Here is a 9,869-nt window from a genome sequence, read left to right on the forward strand (position 1 = left end):
AATATGAAGATGTAAAGTCTGAAAGGTTATATGGGTGCAGTGTAGAAAGCCATCAGAGGGATAAGTGGACTAATAAAAGAGGACATTAATGCGAACTTCCTGAGTTTATTAGTACCTATGGGTCCTGTGTCTGGTTTCAAATGTACTGTTTAAATTATACAGTACAACAGTCTGTATCAATATTACTCTTGCAGTGGTTAAGTCATATAAAGTGGACGTATTATGCTTTTCCTTATTTTCAGTTAGATATATACACGTTTACTAGCAGTTTATCTCCATTTAAAAATGTCTAAAGATTCAAATAACAAGGCCAGCAAGAGTTAAAGAAGTGAGCCTAAAGCTCTTCTTCAGACAGTTTTTTTCTATTTGCGGCTCTTGATGATGTCAGTATGAGCAGACATCCCTAATAGGCTACCTCAGGCCTTTTTTTGCACTTTGAAAAGAAAATGATCCTCCAGACTATCTCTAAACTGATCGTGTCTCTTACCACATGACTCCTGCATGTGGGGAAATCCGAAGCTTGGCAGATGTGTTGCTTCTGTTATTTGAAGGCAGATCAAGCAAATGGTCCAAGATTTTTATTCACTCACAGTTTTTCTATACATTATTCTGCAAATTAAGCCAACTTCAGTGAGCTCTTGGCTTAAACTCCATGCACAACTTGCTGCCATTTAAGCCAACACAGTCTTTTAAAAAAAAAAAAAACAAATACAGACCATGGTCCCATCTGTTTATTTGAACACAGGTTTATAACCATAATTTATACTAATATTTTTTTCTGTGCTACTCCTCTGTTTATTTACATAGATAACAACCATTCAATTAGTTAAATTAGTATTTATTACACACATGTAACTTGTAGAAGTGTTTACTGATCATCATTATAGTCACATTCACCTTTTGTTTCATGCTTCTTAGAGCCAGAAGTGACCATATGTGCCTCAGAATGTGCAGCAGCAAGCTTGGTTAGCATGCTGCATCTTTAAGCTGCATCTTTAAGCTGCATGGGTTTATCGCTGGCCATTGACGCAAACTAATGAAAAAATGAATGAAGAATTTCACTTACCAAAACTTTAGCACCAATTTTCATGACAGGCTCAGTGTGTGGCAGAGTCTGTCAAGACGCTGTGTCTTGCTACTGTATATGCATGTTTATGCAAATACACAGAGCAGCCACTAGAGGACCTCAAGGTGCAAGCCCACTTTCAGTATATTTGGGTCTTCTGTTCACCACTTTAGCTCACAGGGCCCACCAACAATGGTGGCATGGCCCGCTACACACTCGTAAAAAGGAGACGACTGTGCTAGTTCCCCTGTATGGAGGGCCACAAGTGCCAAAATGAACTGACTAAATAATGAATTAAATGTTAATGAATTAAAACTGAAATTAATTGAAAATGTGTAATTAATTATTTGAAAATAGAAATAAATATTTTATTCAATGTTTTAAACTAAATCAATATATATTTTAATTACTTATTTACTTATTTAGTGAATTATTTCCTGACATATTCGTTCATTTTGCTACTCATGGCCCTCCATACACCTAGTGTAAAAATATCTACAAACAGTAGTGCTGTGCATACTACAAATTTTGGTATCAATCTGATACCAAGTAAAGTGAACGCAGTGAACGCCAGGACCGCCACCTACAACGCGAGTCTCACCACTGGCGATATGCGTGCCTACAAAGCGGCCTCATACGGCGTGCTGCACGTGGTGAGAGATGCCAAACACCAGTACCAGGAGCGTGTGGAGTCTCGCTTCTACCAGGGCAACACACGGAGTATGTGCCACAGACTACACACCATTACGGACTACAAAGCCAGGGACACTGCGCCGATCAACACCGACTCTGCATTCACCAACGAGCTGAACCAGTTCTATGCCAGTTTCGTGGTTAGCCAGGCAGTTAATGCCATCTACCGCATGACTACCGAGGACAGTGGCGTCATCAGCGAAGGACCGGTGATCAGCATCACGGAGCATGACGTCCGAGCGGCAATGAGGAGAGTGAACACAAGGAAAGCGGCGGGGACAGATGGCAGCACCGGCCGTCTGCTGCGCTGCTGTGCTGACCAGCTAGCAGGTGTGTTCACTTCCATCTTCAACGAGTCCCTGGTGAAGTCTGTGGTCCCCACATGCTTCAAAAGATCCACCGTCATCCCTGTGCCCAAGAACAGAAACCCTCATCCCTGAACGATTACCGGCCAGTTGCACTGACCTCGGTAGTAATGAAGGTGTTTGAGAGGCTGCTGAAGAACATTATCTCCTCCTCCATCCCAGACACCACAGATCCGACCCAACAGATCCACAGAGGACGCCATCATCCACGTCCTGCACACCACCCTCAGCCACGTGGACAAGAAATAGGCTAACTATGTGAGAATGCTGTTTGTTGATTACAGTTCAGCGTTTAACACAATAGTGCCCAGCAGACTGTTCACAAAGCTCAGGGATCTGGGTCTCAACAGCCGCCTGTGTGCTTGGGTGTTGGACTTCCTCGCTGGCAGAACTCAGGTGGTGAGGGTGGGTAGATGCGTCTCTAACAGCATCACCATCAACACAGGAGCACCACAGGGATGTGTCCTCTCGCCACTGCTCTACTCCTTCTACACTCCAGACTGTTGTTGTGTCCTGTAATGATTGTACCACCACCACTAGAGGGCGGTGTCGCGAAATAAGAGAAAAGTGGAGTCGGTAAAATTTTAGAGTTAGAATATAGTTAAGATGGCTAACTGATAACTTGATGTGTATCCCTGTTACCTCTACGATGTAAAGTCTGTGCTGAATTCATTAAAAAGCACTGTTCCTTGATGAGGACTGGTTTATTACCAGCCGCTGCTACATTTTGGCGACGAGTAACCCTGCCTGTTTTTTCAGCTTAGTTTTTTGCTGAGTCATCATGGCTGCAAACGTCCATCCACAGCCCATGTTTTTGCCTTGCCCTGGAGATCCTGCTTTGCCCTTCAACATGTGGATGTGTATGTTCAACAATTATTTGCTTGTGATCACTGCAACAGGGAATGAAGCATGAAGAAGAGCTACTTTACTTCACTGCTTAGGAACAGAGGGACAAAGGATTTTCTACTCACTGCCAAATACAGGTGATACCTTTGCCTCTGCTGTTACTGCCCTAGAACAACACTTTTCACCTAAGGTAAATGTTGTTGTGGAAAGACATGCTTTCAGAAAGCGAACACAAGCTTCACATGAGACTGTTATCCAGTATGTGGCCAGCTTGCGTGACCTTGCTTCTAAATGTGTGTTTGATGACAGGACAGAAGAAATGATCCATGATCAGCTAGCTGAACATGTGTCTAACCCCAGCATAAGAGAAAGACTCTTGCTTGAACCTGATTTGACACTAGATAAAGCTGTTACACTGGCAATACAAATGGAATCTGCAGTTCAACAAGCTAAATCCATAGCTGCAAACAGCAGTACTCCAGTCCAAGCTGTGCAGTCTCACTCATACTCCATGCAGAGGAAGCACAAATACAATGCTCACCCTGCAAAGCCATCTCATGCAACAAAACCATCTAAGAACTGTTTTAGATGTGGTTCAAACAGTCACTTAGCCAACTTTCGTCAGTGTCCTGCTGCCAAAGCTACTTGTAAACTGTGTCATAAAACTGGACATTTTGCTCGTGTCTGCTGCTCATCCAAGACAAGAGATGTACGGGAAGTCCATTTACCAAAACTCAGCCCTTTACTTAACAGATCCTTCTTATGCATCAAAAGGATTGCAATGCAGCATAAATGTGAGCACACCTACCTCATCAGCTAAGGACATTGAACTGATTGTGGACACAGGTTCTGCAGTTTCTATCTTGCCTAACCACATCTAAGAAGAGCACTTCAGTGATACGCCACTAAAACCACCTGACCTTCAACTAGTTACATACACAAAGAAAACAATCCCTGTGTCTGCAGGCTGCCTGCAAGTCACAGTGGCTCTTGAAGTTCCACCCTTATGACCGACATTAAAGTAAATGGCCTATATTTGTATAGCGCTTTACTTAGACCCTATGGACCCCAAAGCGCTTTACACTACATTCAGTCATCCACCCATTCACACACACATTCACACACTGGTAATGGTAAGCTACATTGTAGCCACAGCTGCCCTGGGGCGCACTGACAGAGTCGAGGCTGCCAGACACTGGCGCCATCGGGCCCTGTGACCACCACCAGTCGGCAACAGGTGAAGTGTCTTGCCCAAGGACACAACGACCGAGACTGTCGGAGCCGGGGCTCGAACCGGCAACCTTCCGATTACAAGACAAACTGCCAGCTCTTGAGCCACGACTTAATGTGTTGTGTTTCCTTATCCACAGGTTTCTGTAAGTGCGTACGTAGGCTGCCATGACAGACCACTACTTCTGCAGTCCGGTCTTATACTTCCGGTTACTCAAAGCGAGAGCCAGCATTCAGTCGTTGCTAATGTTTTACGGCTTTATCTGTTCGAGGATGAGCTCAGGTTCAACGTTAGAAACATTTTGCCTTGAGCATCAACAACTTCGAAAGGCCTGTCTGTGCCCACCACCCTACGCACTACACTCTGTGCCACTGGCAGCTTAAACCACTTAAGCCCCACGCCCCCGGTACCAGGGGCAAAAAGGAGGAGATCACGTCAGAAATATAAGTCCCGACAGTGGCGGTTCAAGCCTGTTTGGCACCCTGGGCAAACACTCCCTCTGGCTAATGACTAATTACTATTGTGCTGAACACAGTCCAAAGGATTCAGTAAGCTGCATCAGTGTCTACTGTTTACTATCATAGCCAAGTGGCTTACAAACGTAAACAGAAGTTTTCACTATCCCTACTAATTGATGTTAACTTGTTGTATCTTTGTTGTGGTCAGTGCTATCCTCTATGCTGTTGCATGCTGGGGCAGCAGGTTGAGGGTCACAGATGCCAACAGACTAAATAAACTGATCCACAAGGCCAGTAATGTGTTGGGGATGGAGCTGGACTCTGTTAGGGTGGTGTCTGAGAGGCAGATGTTGTCCAAGATAAGGACATGGATAATACCTCCCACCTCCCACCCACTCCATGATGTCCTGGCAAGACCAGAGGGTATCGAGACCAAGACAAGACCAAGACCAAGTTGAGACGAGACCAAGACCGAGACCGAGACGAGACGAGACCGAGACAAAAAAAGTCCTTAAACTGCAGCCAGATGCTATTCTATATACATATGCCGGAAACCTTAAACTAGTTTTTTAATTAAGCAGCAAGGCAGAACAAAGTCGGGCCTGTATAAAGACACAGGGACTAAACCCCAATTCAACCAGACCCAGAACTGATCTGGAATTAAAACAGGACTACAACAGTAACCAAGACAGAACCAGAATCAGAACTAAATTATAGTAGCACTAAAAATAATCATAGACCTGCACTACACTTATTTTTTAATTCTACCAAAGTACAATATTTAGATTGAGAAAAGTTTATATAATTATTTAGCCTTGTTGTGCAAACAAGCCTGCATAACTTAATAAATGTAGAATTTGAAAAGTAACAAATGGTATCTAAAAAGAAACACTAGGTACGAGATACATGTTCTGATGAGTTTTGGCAAACAACCATTTGACTAACATGTGTGTCTCACCTGCTCTTGTTCCATCTCTGTTCTGTCCTCTCTCGCCCTCTCTGCTCCTCTCTCTCCCTCTTTGTGCTGACAATCAAGCCAAACACCAACATCATCAAATATACAGTTGAAACCAGATATTTACAAACTCTTCAGATAAAAACACAAACACTTTTTTAATTGTAACATCAAATCAGACTAAATGTTTCTTTTTTTAGATTGATAAATATAAAAAACATATTTTTTAACTTTAAGAGTAAAGAGAGAAACTATCTGTATTTCTTAATTGCAAATGGCACCAAATTGTATTCAAAATTGAGCCACACTTATGGAGCTCCACAATTCTGTTCCTGGTGTTTTGGTTGACATCTCTTGATTTTCCCATGTCAAAGAAACAGGCTCTGTGTTTTGCCTTATATGCATCCACAGCTGTGCCACCAGTTTACTCACATGGACTCTACGAACCTATCAGAAGCTTCTTCAGCTCAGAATGGAATGGTCTGGAGTTTCTTATTAATTAACAATAAACTTAGTGTATATGTAATCCTAAATTTGATGAAAGTGATAAAATAGACAGCTCCCTCTTTTTATTCTGACATTTAACTAATTCAAAAGATATTTCAACATTTATTTATCTAAAACAAAAGTTTACTCTAAATTGATGTTTAACAGTAAAAAAAAGTTTTTATGTTTTCTCCATAAAGTGTATGTAAATATCTGGTTTCAACTGTGAATATACTGCTGTGTATTGAAATTCCTCTGGTTTTGCATAGAAATATTGTGAACAACATCCGAAGCATAATATATAAAATAACATCTACCTGAGTTTTTTCTTTGAAAGAAGCTCCTTATGTCCATTGTTGTGTACATCAGTACACAACTGAAACCAATTTAGAGAGTTTGTTTAGCCGTGGAGGGTAACAACTGAAAATATGAAATGTAAGCTAAGACTCTAAAAAATCAGCATTGCTGTTCGGCTTTTTATTTATCCATTTGTTGATTCACTCGAAGAGCAAGTAACGCAACCAACTGATCAGTTTGATATCAATCTTTTGTGATACACCGTCATATTTACATTATTAGTTCAGTACGAATCAGTACGATTTGCTTTGGTACCTGGTCAAACTTAAGCTCTCCTCTGTCCTGCAGCAGCTTCTCCCCCCTCGCTCACATGGGTGCTGTGCAGTCGCCTAGTGCCTGAGCTCGGATCATACCAAAATTAGGGGGAATTTACGACGGTGCGCTCTGTGCTTCGTGTGTTGTTTTTGTTTTATACAGTTGTTAGTCAGGCATCTAACTAACAAATTACACTCCAAAAGACCCCATGCTTCTGAAAAAATGACCCGGGCTTAAGCCCAGTAAGCCACCCCCGCTCCGCTGATGGTTGACTCCAAATCTCCCGAACACTATGTCGATTTGAGAACGCAAGACCGAAACAGCGAGACCAAGACAAAAGTCCGTCGAGACCAAGACGAGACCAAGACCACGAAAAAGTGGTCTCGAGTCTCGAGACCAAGACCGGTCTCGAGACATCCAACTCTACCCCTCATAGAGGAGTATGCTTTGGGCATTGTGATGCTGTTCCCCTCACTCAAAGATCCATATGCAGACAAAGGCTATGTAATAGTCAACACAAAATTGTTTAATGCTGGACATAAAAATTATCTGATATTTTGTTATGAGCTAAATCTGACAAAATATTTTTGTATTTTCACTTATCCAGGAGCACTTCTTTGATGCCGCAAGTGGTACAGGATACATTTCTTTCAGTTTCTGAAAACTGTCCAAAGAAAGATTCGTTGTGGATCTCCAACACAACCTAATAGGTTGACAGACAGTTCTTCAGGTGGTCCAAATCTCAAAAGGACTGAATTTTATACACCAGCTTGATGGTGATTCTTGCAAGGAGGTCGTGTCTTTGCTCAACCATACTACAGACAACTCTGTGATTTTCCAGAAGATGAAAGAGACCATTCAGCACTATTGGAGGCTTGTTAATGACCCAAGCAGAAGCGTTGGTATCCTATCCACTTTTCCAAGATTCCAGGATACAAAAGGAATGGTAAGTTAGAATTCTTTTTTTTTAATGTTTGGAATTTGGAGCTAGCAGTTGTTTCAAATACATTTTTTTTTCTTAAAGGTGGAGCAAAACTTCACTCTCCTGTTCGCTGATGACACATCCTCCAGGTTGCTTCAGAAATGAAAGACATTCTTCAGGCCAAATGCCATAAAAGAGGCTGAAAAGCTCACTTTAACACCCTTTAACAAAGTAAATCGTTGTCCAGTTTTTCTAGTTTTGATCTTAGAATGTAATATAAAGTCAAACAAAGCATTGTCCGTTTTGTTTGTATGATGATCCTGAACTAATAATCCTATAGATTTTTTTCTTCTTCTGTATCTCTAACGATTTCATCTAGTTTTTGATAACTTTCAACAATAGACATGGGAGAGATGGAAGTCTCTTAACTTTCCCCTATTTTCATTGTTAAACAGATCAAAACATTTGATGAAATGGTATTAATTTTGTGTCTTTTCATCTTCAGCCTTTGAACAAGAAATGGCATTGCTGTTGTTGTTGCTACATCTCCTTCTACCACCACCAGGAGGACAAAGGTCTCCAAAAATCAGCGCGAGTGATGCAAGTCAGAGACTTGTACTCTTTCATAAGGTAATTATATCATGAAATTTCAATAATACCAAAGTCTTTGAGCAATCTCTTCTGCATTTTTTTCTGTATTTAGACACCATTTCTGTGAATAATTATTAGTTTCCTTATGTCAACCCCAGTCATGCTGGAGTCTGGAAGAGCATCTCTGCAATCAACAAGGATTGGCAACCATACCTCCTCGCTGTCAGGCAAAAGAAGAGCAAGACTGACACACACCAGGCGAGCCACTCACTCGGGGCATTTGATGAACTTTTCAAAGCACATTTTGTGTTTAATTTGTCCCAAGTGAATATAAAGCTGGACCTGTTATTTGCAGTGCAGTGGAAGAAGACACGCCTGTCTTTCGCCAAATAAGTGACTTACTTTTGGTTGAAGATGAAATTTTTTTTTTTTTATGGGAAACAGGTTGTTTACAGAGTGTTTTGATAACCATCTATGCATGCTGAGCAGAGATGCATACTGAAAATGTCAGATCTAAAGTTTTATAAATCTTTTGACATGCAAAGGTCATACAATGTTTCAGATGAGACAGTGTACATTGTACCGTCATTCACAATTTTTTGAAGACACAATAAATGTCCTTTTGGGGAATATTTATTTTGTGGAATTCAATTCTTTCTCAGAATTTAATTTTAACACTTTTCAGTGTAGAAAGCCTGACACTATAGGGAGTGAAGCCAACACTAACCAGAAGGTTAAAAATGTTAAAACATGAACTCTGGCCTGGTGTTAAATATTATAACTATTTCAAAAATGTTGATTTAACTCTTAAGAGTGTATAAATAATATATTAACCCTGAAAAAGTGTTGAAAATAATTCTGTTGGAGCTAATTTAACAATGGTCTTTTTGCTGTGCTTACTCTGTCTCCAACATAGCCCCCTGGCTACCCACCGTAACCTGCTGGGGTAGACGGCCTGGAAACTGGCTCATCTCTCTCATTGACCTCAGGCCAACACGGCTCATCATCTAAGGTCACCTTTTTCTTTGAGGAACACGTCACCAGTTAGTTCAACCAAAATGGACGACATAATGAGAATTTGAGTGTCAATCCTAACATTCAGACTTCATATGTTCCTATAACAGCTGTTCACGTTTCACACTCGGCTCTGTAGAATGTACCGTGCAGAAAAACAGCAGCAATTTGGGGGGCAGGAAACTTCCATCTGGACACCAACGTCCTTGACTTCACATTTTTCAGTGCTGATGTTACCATTATAGAAAGACACAAACAGTGCAATCACAGTGATGAAATTACAGGAGAAGAAACACAAAGCAATGAATCAGCTTTAAACAGGAACACAGTAAAATGACCTCATACTTCAGATTTGCCACTTACAAATAAATCCAGTTAAACACAAATAGATGCAGAAATTCCTGCACCATTTGTTTGTTCAGAGCTTATTCTCTGCAGTGGTAAACTCACCTTACAAAAAAGCCATCTGCGCCACCAGGAAGCCTTCTTTGATTTGTTCCTCTGAGCCTCAGCTGGAGGTGAGACGGGTGCAGAAGAGGTGGCTGGAGTGTCAGGGACCACATGTTCATCTGTGAGATCCTTTCGTGCACTCACACTGGAAAGATAACAGAGAAGATCAGTCTGCTGTAA

General features: G+C 41.4%; 1 pseudogene; it reads left to right on the top strand.

The window, feature by feature from the left end:
- The first annotated feature begins 1,677 nt into the window (after positions 1-1,677).
- Positions 1,678-9,175, top strand: LOC146608187 (uncharacterized; annotated as a pseudogene).
- The last annotated feature ends 694 nt before the right edge of the window (positions 9,176-9,869 follow it).

Source organism: Diplotaxodon limnothrissa, linkage group LG23, assembly GCF_057381915.1.
Source record: "Diplotaxodon limnothrissa isolate DT_005_m linkage group LG23, D_limnothrissa_male_GT1.1, whole genome shotgun sequence".
NCBI lineage: Eukaryota > Metazoa > Chordata > Actinopteri > Cichliformes > Cichlidae > Diplotaxodon > Diplotaxodon limnothrissa.